The 22,025-nt window shown below is 30.7% G+C and overlaps 1 long non-coding RNA gene across 1 annotated transcript; it reads right to left on the bottom strand.

Annotated features, from left to right (window-relative positions):
• Positions 1-16,608: 16,608 nt before the first annotated feature.
• On the bottom strand, positions 16,609-18,244 carry LOC136076601 (uncharacterized). The gene is made up of 2 exons (XR_010636417.1): positions 17,829-18,244; positions 16,609-17,714 (listed from the first exon to the last, which is right to left on the bottom strand). It is a non-coding gene; the product is annotated as an uncharacterized LOC136076601 (long non-coding RNA).
• Between the last annotated feature and the right edge of the window lie 3,781 nt (positions 18,245-22,025).

The following is a 22,025-nucleotide window of genomic DNA, read 5'->3' on the forward strand; positions in this document are numbered from 1 at the left end:
GAAAAGAAATTAAATAAAAATGTCAAATTATTAATAGTTTAAAGTGGTAAACATATCTACAAAAGATAAATAATAATGTTAAAGTAAAAATCAACAAAAACCTGCAATCCTAATAACAAAGATATTATTTGGTAATAAAAACAAAAACACAATATTGATTCTTATTTGGTTTCTCATCTAGAATACAATTTTATTTAACTATTTAAAAGAAAAAAAAAATCAAAATGCCTTATGTTAAGCAATGTATTTAAAAAAAAATCAAATGTAGTTACTTTGGAATATATATGACATATAAACCTCTACAATTCAACTCATTAGCTTAACCACTGGTTTGCTATTGAGGTCAAACATTAATGAACAAAAATTAAAACAATTTATTACAATTATTATTCAAAATAAAAACCTCTAAAAATTTTATTTAGAATTTATTAATATCCATATTTTTTGACAATGTCAGTTTGTATATTTTTATTTATAGTAATAAAAAAGATGAACCATTTAAGAACAAATTTAAAAACCTATATCTATATTCAGATACCTTAAAAAGAAGCATAACACAAAATTCTTTTGACAACTTCCAACATAATTTTTTTACATTCTACTACTTTTTTCTATTTTATATTTTACTATTTTTCTATACCTTATTTTTTTTATCTAAAAGAAAATATACATATAGATACAGAGAAATATAAATTATACTGAAATATACGCAAATTTATGTAAATACACTTACATGTCCAAGAATAACAGTCTTATTTTATTCAAAGAAAAGGAAACAGGCTATAAAAATTAGAAAAATACAAACAACCAACAACAATCAAACTTTTGTTTATAATTATATAGTAAAATTAAACAATGAACAACATCAATTCCTATTGAAACAAAAATTTATCAGCTCTAATTCACTTGCAGACCTTGCTTGAAAGACCGCGTGGAATACTGATCCGCGTGTAGAAAAGCCTAGAAACTACTTTAAAAACGCCACTACTGCTATTACTATTACTATTAAATTAGCGCATTAATATTTAGATTGTAAAGTTTAACCTTTTATTATTAAGTATTTCTTTTTTTTTTTTTGTGATTGTTATTGTTGCTAGATTCAATGTACTTATTTTTTTTTAGTAGGTAAAACTATAATTTTACACATTGCCTCAGCATTCAGATAAAGACAGTATTGACGCCAGTATTGTATGGAATATTGCTAACACAAAAGTATTATTAGATTTATAGAATGTTAATTACAAAGTGTTAATATCTGCAAGAAGAAACACAAATATTTACAAACAAATAGCAACTGAATTTTCAAACACATTTAATATCGTACCTCCGTTAACTGGATCTCAAATTCAATCTAAAATTAGTAATTTGAGGAAATAATTTAGGCATGTACATGTTCTATATTTAATATATAATATTTTTCTGAAATGCTGAAAGTATTTTACAAAATTACCACGCATAATAATATCTAATTGCAATTTAGTTTGTAACTGAGTGTTATTTAAAAAATTACTTAAAATCTTATTCAGTATTGTAGATATACAGCTTGTTAATAATTTTTGATTGTCACATTTAAAGTTATTTGATTCATATTATATAGTATTAATGATGTGCTTATATTTACTTATATTTATGCATATTTACTTATATTTAAGTAAATATTTCTCAGAGAAGAAAACTTAAAGTACGTTCATCGTGAGGAGCTTCTAGTAAATGGTTGCCTTACTATATTGTTGCCAAAATAATAGGTAGTGAAGCTTCCCTTGACAATGACCTTTTATCTCAAAGCCAAAACTTTTCTGCTCAAGATTTTTAAGATGGTCAGGTAAGCTTAGAATAATTTATTGCTGTATATTTTAAAGTGCTATATATTTTTTAAAGTAACATATACAATTATGTTAAATATTTCTACTATATTAGGTTTAAGAAGTTCCTAATTTTGCAACATTTGGCTGACTTAAAATATAAAGATCAAAAGCATATAATATCAAGTTTTCGAATTCTAAAAGGGATCTTTTAATATTGGCAAGAGATCAATTTGTAAAATGCTATTGCCTATATAGATCCTTTTTGTTTGGGAGAGGAAGGAGGTGGGGGTAAGGGCAAAAATAGCAAATAAAAATCTAGATGTTTAAATCGGTTCACAAGAGCTAAGAATCAGAGAGGCTGCTGCTTTAAAGCGTATGTGCAATGCAATTGAAAATGCATCTCAAGCTCAAGTGGATGTGTCTAAAGCCCAAGTAGAATATTATATATTTGTAATGAAAAAATAAGGTGTTCTATTAGTCAAGATATCTCTTTACTAACTAATTATGTTAAAGTCAAAAGGTAGATGAATCTCTAATTATATATATATATATATATATATATATATATATATATATATATATATATATATATATATATATATATATTTATGTTACCATATTACTATCATCAAAGGAATATTTTTTTTGTGATTTCAAGCATTAAAATGCATCTCTGGTGATATATTTTAAATTTATCACATTATTTTAACAAAGTGTATTTTATAAGGTACAAAATTTTAACCCAAAGAAATATTTTCTTTGCGATATGATACAAGCCTGTTGATGAATTATGGTGATATGTTTTTTTATCTATACAAATAGCATTACATGTTTCATTTTTATTTTTGTTAACAGATCATGCTGCATTAATTCTAACAAACGGTTTTTAACAATGTGTTCTAATTTCCATTGAGTTGTAATATGATAAATATTATATTTATGTAATGTATTTATATAGTTTTAATAACTTTTTAGGGAGATATTTGTAATGTAAAAACTATTGGAAAAACATGGAAAACGTTTTGGCCATGTTTTGATTAAGAAGTAGGACAATTATCGATGATGAATCAATTATCCATTCATTTTCATGTTTATATTTAGCTTCCTTTAAGTTAAATCAACAAGGGGATCTAATTGAAAGAAAAGTTTGGGTTAAGCCGAAAAGTTCTCAATGGTTTAATGAGATTTAAACTCAAATGGAGGAATGTGAATTTAACGAACATTTTTGAGTAAACCGTAGCACATTTAATTTTCTTGTCAATGAATTGCATCCACATTTAGACAAAAACTACCACAACTATGCAAGAATCTATTTTAGTAGTAAAACGTGTTGCAGTTGTATTACATTATCTAGCTTCATGTGAAGAGTATCGTGTTGTGTCTAGTCTTTTAGGAATAGGAAAGTCAACTGCAAATTTAATTGTTCATGAATTTATTAACGCTGTTAATTGCTCCCTTAATATGTTAAATTTCCATTGTCAGAAGAAAATTTAAATAAATGTAGTAGAGAATTTTGAAGCTATTCTTGGTTTTCCCCAATGTGTTAGAGCTATTGATGGGTTCATATCCTTATTTCAGCCCCTAAAGATCAAGCAATTTCTTATTTTAATTATAAAGAGTGGTATTCCATTGTACTTTTTGCCGTTGTAGACTGTAGATACCGTTTCATTTATACAATTGTTGGATCGCCTGGTAGAAATAATGACAGCTATATTTTGGAGAATTCTTCTTTGAAAGCAATTTTAGAATCAAATTTGTTTGACAAATGTTATAAAGAGCTGGGTGGTTCTCTTGTTCCACTATGTTTGATAGATAATTTAACATTTCCTTTAACGCGTCATTTGTTAAAACCTTATCCAGAAAATTTGGAGATAGTGAAGTTCAAAAAATACTACAATAAAATATTTTGCGGAGCTAGAAGAGTAGTTAAGAATGCTTTTGGACGCGTTAAAGCTTGATTCCGTGTTATTTGCAAACGTACGGAATGCGATATTAACTTTGCTACTAGAATTGCTAATACTTCCATCAATCTTCATAACATGTGAATTTTATGACGACATTATAATAGAATGGCTAACGCATAATCGTGATGACAGTCTGGCTCAACCCAATACAGTTTCTACTGCTGGGAACAATGGACCAGGAAAAAATGTTCGTAACTCAATTGCTAAATACCTTTATGAAAGTGACAAATAAAGTAGTAATAATGTTTTTTTATTATTTAAAGCTTTAGCAGTAATATGTTTATGTATTTATTTGTCTTAAACTATACTTACTTTACTTGAGTTTATCAAATGTGACTAAATAAATATTTTTTAAATATGTGTGAACCCAAAATGAGAATAGTTTTAAATGGTCGTGGATAGCTTATTAATGTACAATATGTTTATTCAGAACTATACCACTGACAGACTTCTATTCTGTGTTGTCAAAAGCGACTAAAGGAGATATGACCTATCCATAAAAGCAAAGCTTTATAAGAAACGAGGTAACAAAATTCCAATGTCACCTTTTGTATGACAAGTATTTTGGATTGGGTTTCTATTGTCTAAACCTGAGCTTGCTGCACCCTCAGCGTTATTCGCATTTAGTTTTACCTCTCGTAAAATAATAAATAATAAAAAAATAATAAATTATATTAAAAATGGGTATATGCAAACCTTTTTGTCACTAATTTTTATTCGAGTTTTACTTACCGTTTATTTAGGCGTTTTTTCTTTTATGCACCGTTAAGCCAAACTTACATTTGAACGTACATTTTGTAGAACATTTTTTTCCAGGAACATTTGTTTCAGAATAATGTCCGCCAATTGCTAGTGTGAACATGGTATAAGAGTGTTTGATGAGTTAAGCACACCATTTTTTGCAGCTAAAGCATACTTAATCATACCATTTTGGTGCGCTTAACTCGTTAAACACTAAGAGTGTTTTATGAGTTAAGTTATTTTCTATTGCTCAAAAAATCTTTTATCCAGTTGAGGATCATGTCACAAAAACCGTATCCCATTAGTTTTAGAACAAGAACGATGTGTGAGACACAATCAAAAGCGTTAGTGAAGTCTACAGCAATTAGTAGTGCAGAGCAACGATCATTACGAGCTTTGGTAATAATATCCCGCAGTTCTAAAAGATTTGTCGTACAGGACTAATATTGAACAAATCCACGTGATGACAGGATAATAAATTGTGGATATACAAATGGTCTACCATAAAGTCGAGAAGTGACTTTTCCATAACTTTACAAACAACAGAAGTTAGTGAAATAGGCCCTTAGTTATCTGGATCAGTACAACAACTTTTCTTGTGAATGGGTAAATTATTTGAAAGCCTCCAATATGATAAAATTTGATCAGAAACTATGGAGCATTTAAATATAAAGTGGTCTACTGAAACTACAAAAATTACAAATATTTATTACAAAATTAAAATACCTACAAAATTAAATTTATAAATTACCAAAATATAATAGGTTAAGCTTTGTGTTTTAATGATGCTCATAATGTGTATCAAGGGTTTTGACCCCTCGCAGGTCTAATGATGTCAAGTGATATAATTTTTTTCAAAATATTCTCTAGTAGTAAGGGATTGTTCATAAAGTAAGAACGCTCGGAAAGGAAGAGGGGGCCTGCAAATAGCGTTTATGAGATGGGGGGGGGGGGCAATAGGCCATTTATAAAAGTATGGAGACACTAAATTAAATAAAATATCATAAAGTGTTGTGTTCGTAGGTTAAAAGCGTAGGTACTTTTAGCGTGGCAGAGGGTACTCAGAAAAGCGTATGGTAAAATGCGGAATTGAGAAAATGCTTTGCAATTTTCTCAATTCCAAAGTATCCATGCATTAACAATAGTCATGTCAATGAAGTGAAAAAAGATACAGTGGTATCATTATTTGGAACAAACTTTGTTTAAAAAATAACTCAAAAGAGACTCAAGTATCAACACCCATGTGTTTATTATGAATTTGAACTACATTTGGACATGAAAGCAGGATTTTTTTGCCTACTGATTTTAAAAATCTCTGAACTACTGTTGTTGATTTGCTAGCAACATAGTTTGAGAACAAAGTTACCATTTTATTATCAAACCAACACACAGCAGATAACTTTACAATAACAGTCAATTGCTCAATATTATACCCACATTTTTTTCTTTTTAAATTTTTTTTTCGTTGGTAAAGGGCAATTTTTTAATCGGTTTTGACGAACAATTCTTAACATAAGTATACCTTGGCCATACATATGAACTTGCAATGGTATAATGTTAAATCAGTTGTTAACATACAAGTTTTGGTAGCAATTATAAAGAATAATGCGTGCAAGCCTTATAACAACATTTCTTTTAACACCAATATCTGGTTCATTTGGAACACACACATTGTCAGACTTTCTAGTAAATAATTTAAAATTATAACTAAATCTTGAAACACCACTAAGAACATATACTTTGTATCCCTATTTTATTTTCGCGTCACGGTAAGGAAGGAGGCGTGAACTTCCTGGTTAAATGCACTTCCGCAGTGCTCTGTGACAAGACCGTAGTGTCTTCTTGGGGCACCTGAAAAAATTTAAAAAAAAATTAAAAAAAAAAAAAAATTATGCGGCGTTTTTGGGTTTAATGTTTTAGTGAACTGCTTTCTTTAAATGGAATAATTTGTTCACAAACTGTTAAATTTTCTGTAATCGGAATATTTGTAAAATGCTCAACAAGTTTGTAATCAAGGGTATCACTTTGTGTAACTTGTTACCACTAGTTGCCTCATTATTGTCAGAAAAATGTGAAAATTGCTTAATCTCTTCAAATGTGTTAAGACTCATAGTTTCTGCTACCCGGCTTACTGCGAGGGCAGATAACCAATAATCTCTTATTGCTAGAAGTTTCATAACGGACATGTATAAAATAGAAGCAATAAATTTCTTTATATCACTGGCAGTACATTTAAATGGTGTTTCATGTCTTGTTTGTATTGAATATAATGAAGTATAGAAAGCGATATCAGCTAGAAGCTCTTTTGGGGAAAGGTGAAAGTTCTTATCCCAGATCACTTATACGTTCTGCAAATGCAAAATTAACGTATTTTATTAATTTAATATTGCCTTTAAGCATTTTTTCTTGTTTCCATATCGGATGTTTATTTTGGATATTTTTGTTTTTTGTCAATAAAGAATTAGTAGTCATAACTGATTCAGTGTCACTCTGTTCGGATTCCCTACCTCTCTCTTCATCAGATTCACTACTTGATTCATATATTTCATTTGGTCTCTTTTGAATGTTAAAATCTGTCACTTGTGAGTCGTCATCAAAAAATAGCGATTCATCAGAACTTCTATCTACAGGTATTAAAGCATAGTTCGTTGACTTCACCTGGCGACCAAAAGATTTTCCATAAAATGAATCAGTAGTTATTGGTAACAATGCAAAACAGACTATTACTTTCATCAAGATTAATATTATTGTAATATCAATTAATTATTATATACATAACTTAATATTACTTAATTTATAACTTTATTTTGTTTAATAAGTTTCATAGACCTCAAAACAAAAAGATTATTTCCAAAATACACATAATAATAAATAAAATTATGTTTCCATAAATAAACTTTTAACGCATGTATCTGCATCATATCTGATACAATTATGTATAACAAAATTACATATTGCTGCAACTTTAAGAAAACTCTAAACTAACTTTTTTTTCTTCAAATATAGACATGGATATTTCCATTTCATTTTATAGTCTTAGTTTTCTAGATTCTAAGAACATATTATAGGTGAAGAACTTACCAAACAGCGTTTGTCGTCTCTGGTCGCCATTTGATTATTTAGAAATAAAATATTGTCAGTGTAACAAGATAATTGAAAATTTTTATGGGTAAACATGGAAATAAGTTATTATTTAATAATCTTTTTACTAATTTAAATATATTGTCGAAATCATAGTTCGTGTAACCATGCTTTATTATAAATTGTATCATATATGATACTCTATGCGGAAAGGGGTTAAGTTGTCTGCTTAATTACAATGTTTCATGGTGCCCTACTCTCCCCAACACTTTTACAAGATTTTAACTGTTTACATATAAATAGAGCCATCTATAATTGGATTTAAAATTTCAGATAATGTAATTTTTTGACGATACAAATTTGTTTATTATAAACAAAGCAAATAGTATCTTTATGTATTGATAAAGCGCATTGGAGTTTCTTAAATAAACAAAAATTTTCTGTGCAAGCTTTTTCATTTGTAGGATTAAGTTATTTGGGGTTACCTTTATTTTTAAAAAATCTAGTGGTACATTTAGTTTTTAGATATATAAGTCGCAAGGTTTATTGTTTTCTAAATGGAAAGTTCAAAACATTCGTCAGCTAACTTGCCAAAAAAAATTAATCCAATCAACATTATCAAGAAATCTACTAATTTCAACGTAATTTCCTTTGCGATATTAGTACCGGATACTGTCGAAGCTAATAGAATCGACCAGTGTTTTTATTTTGAATTCCAAAATAATTTTATTTTGAAGATGATTTTTTTTTCATGCTATTATGGGATGGCCCTACGTTGACTTTATCTATTTGATTATGATCATCACATCAGTAGGAGATTAAGAATATTATTTAAAAAAGTTGGCTTGATAACGAATTGCGCATAGAAACAGTCATTGATCAAGAAGATTATTACTTGAATGTTTATTCTTTGTAGATATGCCTCCAAAATCAGTCTAAATATTATAATTGTAATATAATATAGCTGCTATTGTCGACTAATAACTTTGCACGATTGATTTGTTAATAACTATATTAGATTTATGATTGATGTGCGCATGCGATAGATGAAGCCAATGAGTATGTGCTCTAAGCCAATAATAACCTGACACCAAACTTGTTTGCTTGATTGGTCGTTATTAAATTTACAATCTAATGATTTTTACATCGGAAATTTCATTTCATTTTGAAGTACGCATTTTTATTTTTATTTCATTGGTTGTGTAAAAACAATCTGAAATGTTTTTAGTTAAATGAAAGAATTTGCGTGGTTTATTTTATCGATCCTGCTACATTCATATGCCGGACTATCTTACATGTTCGTGTTCACTATGAAAGAAATTGTCTCGCCTGAGTGGGATAACAATGAAATTAGGCCAGATCTCAGTTATTTTTGGGTCTATTGAAGTCCTGTGAGAGATAAGTTCTGTCTACAGATATTGAACATGAAGTCGGGAACTACACCAGTTTGCAACTTGTGTTGTTCCCGACTTGTGGAAAAATCAAATGTAATGCCTACTTTCAAGATGGGAAGTAAACAAAAGACATGAAATTACCGGCCTATCTCGCTCACATCATTTTTTTAAACAAGCATAAATCAGCACTGTTTTGATAATGGCTTATTTATTCCTAAGCAGCATAGCTTTGTTCATCTCAAGGGTTGCGTCTGAAACCTATTAGAAACTGAGGACATGATGGAAGCCATTTATCGCAGCCAGGCAGCAGACATCATATACGCAGACTTTGCGAAGGCGTTTGATAAAGTACCGCATAAACGCCTTCTTCATAAACTAAAAGCTTTCTATTTTCAAGGTGCGTTCTAAGGCTAGATCTCAGTTTAGTTACGCGACCGAAGCAAACGAGTGATCATCAACAGCATCACATTTGAATGGCAAGCAATTACTAGTGGTGTGCCTCAAGGCTCGGTCTTGGGCCCATTGCTCTTTGTGATCTTTATTAATTATCTGCCGTACAGCATCACTCATTATATAAAACTGCATATTGACAACAGTTATTTTATTGACATAACTAAAATTGAGTCGGATAGCATCACTCTCCAAGCTGACATTGACAGGGCAGTGAAATGGTGAAATATATGGCTTATGCATTTTAAACATTGAGAAATGCAAGTTGATGCATATTGGCCGCAAATATAACAAGTCTACCCACAAATACTCAATGGCCAACGTCGACGGGACGCGTTGTCCACTTAAAAATAAAGTAGTCGAACGAGACCTCGGTGTAATGGTCTCCAATGACCTTGACGTCAGATCACAAGTAGAGTCAGCCGCATCAATAGCGAATAGAATGCTAGGGCAACTCAAAAAATATTTTATTTTCTTTACGTTCGCCCACACCTTGAGTTTGCTGTGCAAGCCTGGTTACCGCATTTAAAGTCCAAGCAACAAAAACAATTTCTAACTTTAAACACTTATCCTGTGAAAATCGACTTGAACTGCTTGGTCTAACAACACTTGAAGAATGCCGTAAATGTGTAGACCTTATTGAGCGATATATATCATGCGTTTACTTAAATTTGTTATTTTTTTCGTGCCGCAAAAACTTTCAAACGGTAAAATTAAGTACATTTTAATTGGGCATAACCATAAACTAGAATGCGAGCTAGTAAGGATTTATGAAGAACGAATTTTTGTCAAATAGAGTTGCTGTCCCATGGAGTGCGCTTATCAAGCATCAGTGAACAAACAAGGCTTTCAAAGACAGCATAGCAAAGTAACTTTTAGAGACAAAATTGCCGCTTTGTCTGTAGCTTCTGTATTTTTATTTTAGTCATTATAGAGGGACCTAGTGTAGCACCTCTTCATCAAAATATAAATGAATCAACACATGCTAAAAGTGCCTCAGTCAAAAAAATACATAAATTAAGTTATTGATGAAAACCGCATCTTGAAAGATAGCTCCATTGCTGTGTGCTAAAAGAATCTCAGTCACATGCACTGGTGGTATAGATACTGGCCACTAAATTATTGAGAATGTTCTAGAAGGATCTCTGTGAGTGACTAAAGCCCTTCTAGTACATGAGTTGGCAACACTGTTTTCTGTCAAATATTGCACAGCGTACACTCTCAGCTATCTGCAACATCAATTTATTGCTTATTCAGTCAATGTCTTGCCATAACCTATAATTTGGCTTAAGAAACGTGTTTTATACTGTTGTAAATTTTGCAACAATACTTTAATATTGTTGATTGTGTTATAAAAGTAAGTGATGGAGGATAATGAGGACAACGTTGGTAAAAAACGAAAAGGAAACAAATATTTATGGAAAAGGAATGTCTTGAAAATAGGAAGAGTAAGAGGTGATGAGTTTGTTGATCCAAGAGGAAACATTGTTCCTAAAAAGGCAACAGGGACTGCATGCTAGTAAGATTTTAGTACATAATATTAGGCTAGTTCGGCCAGCCAATTTAGCAAATGATTAGTCCTAAAAATGGCCAATACTGGATAAATTTATTTACTATAAGGCTATTATATTATGGCCTATAATGTATTAATTTATTGATTCTAGCCTTTATAGCCATTGAGAGAAGTGACAAAAATAAGCAATAGGTAGATCTGCCAAGTTTGATAAACATCTTTAATTTTATTGTTTTAATTTGAGCCCGAAATAAATGTAGCTAAGAATGTAACCTTATTTTATTGTATTGTTTCAGATGTAAGAGGAAGAGCTTTTTTGTCATTGTGACAGAGAGAGACCAAGAATAGATCTTAAGACATTTTTGGGTATTACCGTCGAAAAATGAACGTTTGCATCTGGAACACCTTGTTAACGTTAAAAAAAGGGAGCAGCGTCGTCCACGAAAGGGTAAAGAAACAAGAGTTAAAAGCAATTTTTTTTAATACCATGTGCTAGTAGGCTCACAAAGATTAGAGGTATGCTTAAAAACTTTTTTTTTTTACACTCTATCACCAATAAAAGAGTAAAAAGGCTAAGAGTCCTCAAGCGTTTGGGGTAAAGTCCTGTCAACAAACATGAAATGCACATTAAGAAGGCCTATTATGTTGAGACTAGGCTCAAAATAATAGTTTTCTTTACAAACAAACAAAGTATGCATCAAAACCCCACAGGTATTTAAATGCTCGATTAAATAAAAAGTTTTGTGCTCATTATACGATGAAAAACACCCAGGCAACAAAGTAAGTCAGGCAAATTTTTCTACTTTCTTTGAGGAAAAGTTTAACTTACACCTTGGGAGACCGCAGAGCGATTGTTGCTGCACTTGCAAAGAACTTAAAAACAAACTTAAAAGTACACATCTAAATGAAACAGCTAAACGAGCTGCAGTTGCCGAGCTGGTGGTACACAAAAGAAAGGCATCAAAATTTTAATAACGTCTTGATCAGGAAGTGAAAGAAAAAGAACAGCTTTATGTTTTATCAATTTGTTTTGATTATATGCAAAACGTCCAACTGCCTAGGATCCCTGTGCAAGAAACTTTTTACCTTAGGATGTTGACTACTACAGTTTTTTGCATTCATGATATCAAGAAAGCAGTTCAGTAGTTTACCTTTACCATGAAGGGACTGCCAAAAAACGTCCAAATGAGGTGTGTTCAATGGTTTATCACTACTTGAACAGTGCTCCATCTCACTATACAGAGCTTTGTGTGTTCTCAGAAAATTGTGGAGAACTAAGTAAAAACCATACATTGACCAGATTTCTTATGGTTTTGACAGAAATGAAAAGATTAAAAAAATTGAGCAATTTTTCAGGTCAGAGGTCACTCTTTCTTACCTTGTGACCGTGATTTCGGTATAATAAAAAAGAGCTCTAAAAAATTACGACAGGATTTACAGCCTCCATTACCTAACCAGCATTGTTATCCAGTCAAGCAAAAAATACAAGTTCATTATTAAAGAATTAGGCACCAACAAAGTATTCGAGTTAAAAACTTGGTGGCCAATGTTTTATAAGAAAATGGTAATATCTGAGAAAACTAAGACCAGAACTGTACCGAAAGACAAAAAAGTTAACTTTTTAATAAGTGCGTTCATGCACAACACAAATGATTCAAAGTTCTCTTCTTAAGTTGTTGCAAGGCATTTCATAGACTCAATCGTGGCACACACATTCAGCCTAAAATAATCGGCAAATAGTGAAGTAAATTTACCCACTGCGATTGCTTAATCACTTGATAAAGTACTAATCAAAGATAAAAAAATCAAAGATATCCAAAAGTTGCTGCAATACATTCCCGAGGAATATCTCCAGTTCTACAACGAAATCTCGGAATGGAACAAAAACCTTAAACGACAAGCAGCAAAAGCAGCAAAGAAGATGGTTAAGAACTTTTTTTAACGTTTTTACTGTCAATAAGTTAGTCTTTAACCTGCATACCTACTTGTATTGACATAACATTTTTAATTCTTTTAAATAATATGCATAATAAAGCGTGTGTTATCAGTTAAAACAATCTGTTTTTTACTGAGATTCCTACGGTACGCTAAAAGGGCCTTAGTCAAGCACTCTTACCATTATTTTTTCATATTAAAATTTTTTTTTTAAAAACCTGCTCCTTGGTTACAAATCAAACTGTTTTAGGACCAAATTTTATCATTTTTAACAAAAAGAAATGTTGAGTCATATTTTGGTCAAACAATTTTTTTTGGTTTTCTCAAAACGAGCTGAAGTGAACTAAGGCCCTTTTATCATCTTCCGATTCAAATAGAAAATAAATACCGAGCCAGAACGTCTCATATAAACAGCCCCTTAGACCGATATTCAAAGAAAAATTAACTAAGAATGTAGGGGAGAGTGGGGTAATGGCGAACGCGGGGTAACTCCGAACATGGTCAAAACAGCATTGTAAAAAAATAAATTCGACAATTTTTTTTTACCTGCTGAGAAGGGATCCTATGCTCAGTTCCAGACGTGCAGTAGTGTAATGAAGCTGCGGATGTTGTTCACTATAATTTGATTTTAAATTTTTCTGATAATTTTATGCAACATTTTTCTTGAGTAACACTCTGTTGTAGCTTCTATGGAAATAAAGTCACTCCTTTTTTTTGTTTTTGTTGCATAATATAGTTTTTAGACTTAGTTATTACAATTAGCTTTTTATTCGCTATTACACAACAGTGCTTGTGATTGCCCCCCAATGTGTTCGGAATTACCCCACGTAGGCAGGGTAATTCCGAACACCAATGGTTTTATTTCTGGCATAAATTTTTATTTTATAATAAGATTTTTAAAAATTCCTTTTGAGGGTTTGTGACTGAGTAGTTAAACTAATTGATAAGCAATAAATTTGATCAATTTTGTATAACTGGTGTCTTTAATTCGCATTCCCGCTTAGGTGTTCGCCAATACCCCACTCTCCCCTATCAAGGTTTTTTGTGCCTGCCCACATATCATAAAAATCTTCCCAACATAGTGCTGGACGTAAAACACAAAGGTTCTATTGCATTTTCTCTTCATAAAAAATGGAATTGTAATAATTTTACTAGTTTTTTTACAGTTTTTTAGTTTTTTACAGTGTTTTTTTTTGTTGTTGTGAAAATATATTGATTATATTCCAACTTATAAAAATGCATAGAACGTATACTATAAGACCGGGCTCTAGAAAATACGCAGATTATTTAAAAAAAAAGCTAAAATAACAGAGCGAAAAAAAAGTTCTCATTGGGGAAAAACTTTTCATTACACATTAGTCAGAATATTTTAAAACTGTGTCAAGTAAATAAAATAGCACTTATGTGTTTACCACCTAATTCAACACTTTTGACACAGCCCACAGTGTTTCGTTTTATAAAAGCTAGGTGAACAAAAGTCAGTTTAAGAAGATGACTAGTTTATAATATTTTCACAATTACAGTCCCGCATTGGTAATAATTTGCAGTGTTAGTTATAAAAAATATTCCAGAGCAGTTAGTAATAAGCAATTAAAAAGACGTTAAAATGTAATTTCATTCTTGAAAAAATTTAATCACAAACTTACGTTTTTGAATCCATTGAACAAAACTTTAAGAAAAAAATCATTTTATTGCAGTAATGAATTTTACTTTAGTGTGTAAGTACTATTTATTTACATTAAATATTTTATTCAAAAGTGAATCAATTTGTTTTAGAATATGGCTTGAAAAAATGCGTTAAAATTATAAAATCTTTTTCTTATTTTTTATTTTTCAACTTAAACAACTTTTTGTATACACATGTATCCAAGCTAATTTATTAACACTGTATAACTTTAACTGTAAAAACTTTTCACCACATTAACCCACATTTTTTAGAAATTTAATTATTTTCAGGTCACGTGCGCTCTTTTTCAAAAATGGAGTTTTTTTTTTTTTTTTTCAAATTTATAATTATTAATCGTAATATACAAACTTGGTATCTGAAATAAGATCCAAAAGATCTTGTCATCACAACCATATAAAATATATTAAACATGTATATATAATTAAATAAAAATACAATTGACTTAATAACTATTAACAATGTAGAATAAATAAAAACTGAAATTAATTTTACAAATTATCCAGAGTGAAAATAATTTTACACAAAAGTATTTATATATATATTGCCAGTAGATAGGATATAAGTTTTTAATTTAATTTTAAAAAAGGAAAACGAAATCGGCAAATTAAAATTTGGAATAACCATTTTGTTCCATAAATATGGTGTTAGGTAGTTTATCCAATATTGATTAAACTTTGTTTGACAAAAGGCTTCAATTGGAAATTATTAATTCGTAAAGTATATTTGTTTATAGCTTTATGGGTAAAAGATCTTTAAAAATAAGCAATGGTTGTTCACTTTTACAACGAAGCATAAAACATAAAATATTATAGACATTGAGTTCGTAAACGTTAAGCGCTTTGACGTTTTTCAAAACATGTTTTGAAAAACGTCAAAGCGTTTAACATGTTTTGAAAAGCGATTTTCAAAACATGTTAAACGCATTGCGTATTTCTGACGATAGTAGAGATTTCGCAACTTAATTTTAGAGGTACTTCCCCAGCCAACATTGACATACGGTGACCCTACGGGACCCACACGGATCGTCAACTGGGTCCAGAATGGGAAGACCAACGGTATCCCGCCGGATCTTGGCCGCGGTTTCCATATGGGGCCCATATGGGTATGCCCGCTGGGTATCCCGTATGGGTCCCAGTCAAATCTCTTGAAAAACTATGTTTAAAATTTACAGAAAACGCAAATTTATATATAACTTGATTGGTTTATTTCAAAAAAGATAACTGAAATTACAGTCGAAAATAACCAAACTTTTTAACGATTCTTTAATCGTGTAGTGAATGCTTTCACGGTTACCTCGCGAATAGGAAGCTTTTCCATTGTTGTTTAAACAACTTCTTTGAAAACCTCTTTACACAATATCTCGTTTTAATATGACCTTAAAAAAATTAAAGTGAACTGTTAGTCTTAAATTTTATAAGCAACATAAATTATTTTTATAGGTAACATAAAAGTGTTTTATAAATCGTAAGAGTTATAAAACTCTTACGATTTCTCCTAAAACTCTTCAAATAAAAAATGTAACTTTCACCATCGAAAGTAGAAAAATATAATCTTTAATTTTATAATCGTTTTAAAATATACTTGTAATAAATAAGCACATGCTTGTGATTCAAATAATAAATTGATAACGTTCCTTTATAGTTACTGATAAATAAATTATATAAAACTATTATATAAATATAATTTTATATTTATATTGAATATAATTTCATTTATACTGTTTATAACTTTATATATAAGGGAGAGTGGGGCACCATGATACACTTTTGGTTTTTGTTTTGTAACTACTTTTTTAAACACGTTTTTTTTTAGCGATTAGTGCAATTTGTAGATAAATACTATACCTTCAAAATTAAATTCTTAAATTACCAAAATTAAAGAGGTCGAACTTGTAAAAATTTATTGAGAACTTATTTATTACCCATGGGGTACCTTGATACAGTCTATGGGGCACCATGAAACAAGTTAACAAAAAAATTATAAAATGTAAAAAAAAACAATACAAAAAATTATATAAAAAAAAGAAACAATATTTTCTAAAAACTTATTATAAACTTTTAAAATTAAGAATCATGTTCATCACTTGTAATCATGTTCATCACTTAATAAATCACTTTCGGAAACAAAATTTTTACTTTTACTTTTCTGATTAGATAGTTGTTTTTTTATCTTCCTGTTCTTTTCTTTGCTTCAGTACATTTTTTGTTGGCGCATTTGTTGCTATTATACTGCTAGATTTCTCCCAAGGTTTTATTTTATTTTATCTGTCAGCGGCCTTTAGAAATCCTTTAAACTGAGAAGGGCTTAAAAAAGTTAATAATTTCAGAATCATTGGCTTAACTTGTACTTGGCTCGGAATTGACAAAAGGCTTCTAGTGCTTTCCTGGTGAGAGTAACAAGTAATCGATATTCAGAGTTTTTCCAGTGTTTGTTTGATATGTATTTGGATTGTTTCTATCAGCAACAACACTACATAAAAAATCTGCTTCTGAATATACATTCTTGTCAAAAGGAAATATTCCACTTTTCCTAAACCCACTTTGAATGTTTGTGATGTAAAACTTTTTATATGCGATGCTAACACAAGATGCAATTTCGTAAATAGTGATTCTCTAGTAATGATTTAGAACACTCACAGTGACATTCCAGGATAATTTAGAAGCCAAGATTTTACTGTGTCATTATAATAAACTTTAAATAGAGCAAATATAGAAATATCTAGGGGCTGCACTTTGTGACTACTATGTGGTAGTATAGAAAGATTAGTAACACTGATACATTTAGCAAGATCAATTGCTTTTTTAAATAAGTGGCTCTCGTGATTATCAAATATAAGTAGAGATGGATTTTTTTTGACGAGAATTTTTTGATATAAAATGTAGAAATACTTCTACAAATAACTCTGTATTCATCCATCCAGTTGGATTTGCAAGACCGAGAAATCCAAATGGTGCATTATTAAGCATATGTTGCTTATAGATCTTTAATTTACAACATGTGTCGACAAAACATTTGAGAGCAGGTGACAATTTACTGCTTCAAAAGATTTTTTTGCTCTTTAGTAAATACTCTTATTACAAAAAAAAATTGGGTTTTATAGCAATGATTTCTCCTTCTTTTATTCCTCTTTTCGTTTTTACATATCTGTATACATAAAAACGCATATTTAGAATTTGATTTTAGTCATAAACTTATATAAGTTTCATTTACTAAGTAGGACAAACACTTATTGGTGCAGAATAAATAAGCATAAATTACCTGCATAAGGTGCTGTGATTAAGATCAACTTTTTCTGCAGCATTTAATGAACTCCCACCTGTTAAATGTTAGGTGAACACCCTTCTGTTAAAACTAAATCAACAGCTATCTTCATTGAACAACTTGAGAAGGTTCCTTTACTAGTTTTTCAATAACAAAGAGGCTTTACAATGTATAAAAATTCAATTAATGGTCATATCATGATTTAATACCACGCTAAGCTTTAATTTACATCCATAGATTTTATATATTAACAGAAATCAGTATAAAAACATAACATAAATGAATGTTAATCCTTCATCAAAAAAGTGTTCATAAATATCTTGATATAAGTATAATAAAGCAAACTTTTGTTTATATAAACTTGTGTAACTTATGTTTATGTGACAATATTTTTTTATTACTATATAACTACATCATCATACTACATACATAAATACTGAATAACATCACATTTATTTTTACTACATAAACTTTATTTTAACTTAAGTTTGCTTTATTATACTTATATCTTGATATAAGTATAATAAAGCAAACTTTTGTTTATATAAACTTGTGTAACTTATGTTTATGTGACAATATTTTTTTATTACAATATAACTACATCATCATACTACATACATAAATACTGAATAACATCACATTTATTTTTACTACATAAACTTTATTTAATGGTCCACCAGATTTTTTTATCAAGTTAGATAAAACATTAAAGTATATAAGTCAATATTTCCCGCCGGCATTTAATTATAGTATGCTTGACAATCGAGTAATTTACAAAACGGTAGATTTATTTAGTTTCACGGTGCCCTACTAAAACTGTTTTATGGTACCCCACTAAAACTATTTCTTATACTACTGATTTAGGTGAGAAGTGTGATGTCATACTGAAATAACCTGCTGCCAGGGTCTAATAACTTTTAAATGTAATCTTTAAAATAGAGCGAAACTTTTTTCATTTCACACTAAGGTTTCATCAATTAAGATTCATCAAAAACCTTACACAACAGTGTCGTGGCTGCTAGATCCAAGCATCCTTCTCCTTCGAAAGGGCCCCAAAATTCTTAAAAATTTTTCTAATAGACAATACTAAAGAAAAAAAAACCTTACATTTGTAAAGGGCCCCTAAACTTACAAATGAGCCCCCAAGGCTATATATATATATATATATATATATATATATATATATATATATATATATATATATATATATATATATATATATATATATGAGTGTAAACTAGCTTTGTGGAGTCCCACCAAATGTGGTATTCCCAAATGCTCATAAAACTAAAAAAAAAATGCCCTTTTGAAAAAAAGTGGTCGTCCTGTCGGCCCTACTTGGTAAGTCTTACTGCGAAGTCTATTTCAAGTAGTATGTGTGCTTTGTCAAATATTTATATAATATATATATATATATTTTTTTTAACATCTTCGCTTCCAAAAAGGCTGCACACAGCCATTAATTAAAGTTGGAAGTTACAAAAGAGGAAAGATGAAGATTGTAGAGCAAGATAACGATTGACGGACAACTTAAAGGATTTCAAATTATATGATTTAGGAAAGCAAGGTGAAGGAAGCGAATTCCAAAGAGCTGATGTTCGAGAAAAAAAAACAAACAAATAAGTGTCTTTGCAGCTCTTAAGAACAGTCACAGAAAAAAGATGAGACTAAATTGAATGACGAGTAACACGAGAATGAATTTTAGTAGATGGCACAAGAGACGCTAGGTCTTTAGAGCAGTGCCCATTGTAGTATTTGTAGAAAAGAAAAAGAGAAGCAACATTATGACGATGTGATAATGGTTGGAGGTTGGCTGCAAGAGCAGGTCCAACTATGTTTAAAATGCGTTTTTGCACCTTTGTTTAAAAGAGAAAGGGAATCATTAGAAGATCAGCCCCAGATATGGTAACAGTATTCCATACAACGCCGGATTTGAGATTTATAAAGATAAAGAATAGAATCTGAAGTAAGAAAGTGACAAGCTCGATAAAAAAATGCAACATTGGCAGATGCTAATTTTGCAACTGATTTGTTATATAGTTTCCAAGAAAAATTGGAAGTAAAAGTTAATTCTAGAAGATATCGAGTAGATGACTCATCGAGTACATCACCGTTCATAAATTAGCCCTAAAACTAAGCCCTGACAAGGATCAGAAAAGTTAAATGATTCGGGTTGTCAGGAAAGCGAGTTGGAAAGTTGACTATTTGAGTAAGGGATTGTGAAAGGCAAAAAGTGTAGGCTTTAATGCCTGCAGAATCACTAACACTAGAGCCAAGCCATTCAGAGTGGTGAGCATTAAAGTCACCGACAAGAACTATATTTGCTGATGGATAAAGAGAGAGGCTTGGTTAATATGATCAGAAATAACATCAAAAAGAGTGCAATCTTGAGATGAAGGAGAGCGATTTGAAACAAATAGAAAGGCAATAGAGTGAAGTGGTGCTAAACAAAAGCACATGAAAGAATAGTCTGTGGATTCAAACCTAGTTGCACGACAAATGGGTGAATTCTTACAAATGTAAAATAGTCTCACAAAGAGCAAGTAGGTCTGAATAACTTTGCTAGAGATAAGACTCAACAGAAGAAAAGTTACTTCGAAGACCACGGATATTAGTGAATGATAGGTTTAAAGAACTTGGTGATGATGATGGTTTTTTGTATGTTATAGTTTTTGGTACTTTATTCGTTTTAAAATTAGATTGAAGAACTTGACTCAAAGCATAAATAGTACTCAGAACACTGTTTAATAGCCCAAGCAATTGCCTCATTACTACTAATAAAGCGGTAACAAAGGGCTCCAAATGTGGCCTCCGCAATGCACACCAAAAGTACAATCAGGGACACCATCTATGCGCAATATGGCACTCTTAATACTTTGATACTTTTCAGCTGTTGATGCAATCAGCCTCTCTGAGAGCTACCACAGAGTTCGGGAAACCTGACTACCAGCCGGCCTCAGAACCATATAACTGAGTTTTAGAGCTGTTTCCTCATTAGGAGATAATAAAATGAGTTGCCTAGTCATAAAAACAGAGACACAAGCAAAAGCCATGTATTGAGTCATGAAGATCCAGCATTCAACATCCTAAACTTTAAACAATGCATTAAAAATACATCTGCACAAGCCTTATAGATGAAGAAGTGGTGCGAGGCTGGTCAACAGAAAAAATCTGTTTACCCCTTAAGTCTTTGCCTAGGAGGTCTTATTCAAGACGATGGCCGGATGCATTAACATCTGCCCAAGATGAGTGTTTTTATTGAGACACCATCACTAGACATTACTAAACCAAGAGCCCCAAGCAGGAGGGTGTTTTAAGTTGGAGTTAGCATTTCCTAGCCTTTGCCTAAAAAGGCAGCAGGACATAAAGCAGATTGTACTGGGTTACATCCCAGACGGCACATCTGGTTTTAATCTCGGAATTAAAACCCGTATAAACACGTGTTTGTTACGATCCAGGCGTAAACCAAAAACACGTGGATTTCACGGGAAGTTTAACTGGAGTTTTACACGTGTTTTTTAAGGTTTCAAACACGACTTTTTTTATGTTTTAAATACGTGTTTTTAAGGTTTTAAACTCGTGTTTTATATATTTTAAATTCGTGTTTTCTATAGTTTAAAACGGACTTATGGCATTAAATAAAGTTTCCAAACGGAAGCTTTATTTAATGCCTTAAGCTAGTTCAGGCATATGTTTTCCAAACTTATGCCAGCTGTTCAGCCCGGTTTAATGATAAACCAAAAATACGTAGGTTTTGTTAGACACGTTTATAGCTTTAAACATGTACCCTTTTTTTATATATACTACATTATATTTACGACAATTTTGTTGTTTTATTTTTGTTTTTTAAGGTACATTGTTTTACAATAATACTACGAAGAAAAAATAAACGAAGAAATAAAAAACCAAATCATTAAAAATAAGCTAATAAAAGACGTTTGGCACATGGTTACCATACATAATATTTAATTTCGATTGATCGCCTCTTCCGTCATTATAAAATCTAAAATCGTATAACAATACGTTTTCGCATTTTTACAAACAATTCCAGTAGCATCGAATGTTCTTTTTAATTTTTCTTAAAAGTTGGGTCTCGAACTTTACTAATTCCTCAATTGAGGTAACCTGTTCAAATTTAATTTCATTCAAATCTTTATCTAAAAACTATTGCAGTAGCCCAAATTTCTTTTTATG

The sequence above is a fragment of the Hydra vulgaris genome, chromosome 02 (genome assembly GCF_038396675.1).
Source record: "Hydra vulgaris chromosome 02, alternate assembly HydraT2T_AEP".
In the NCBI taxonomy this organism is placed as follows: Eukaryota; Metazoa; Cnidaria; class Hydrozoa; order Anthoathecata; family Hydridae; genus Hydra; species Hydra vulgaris.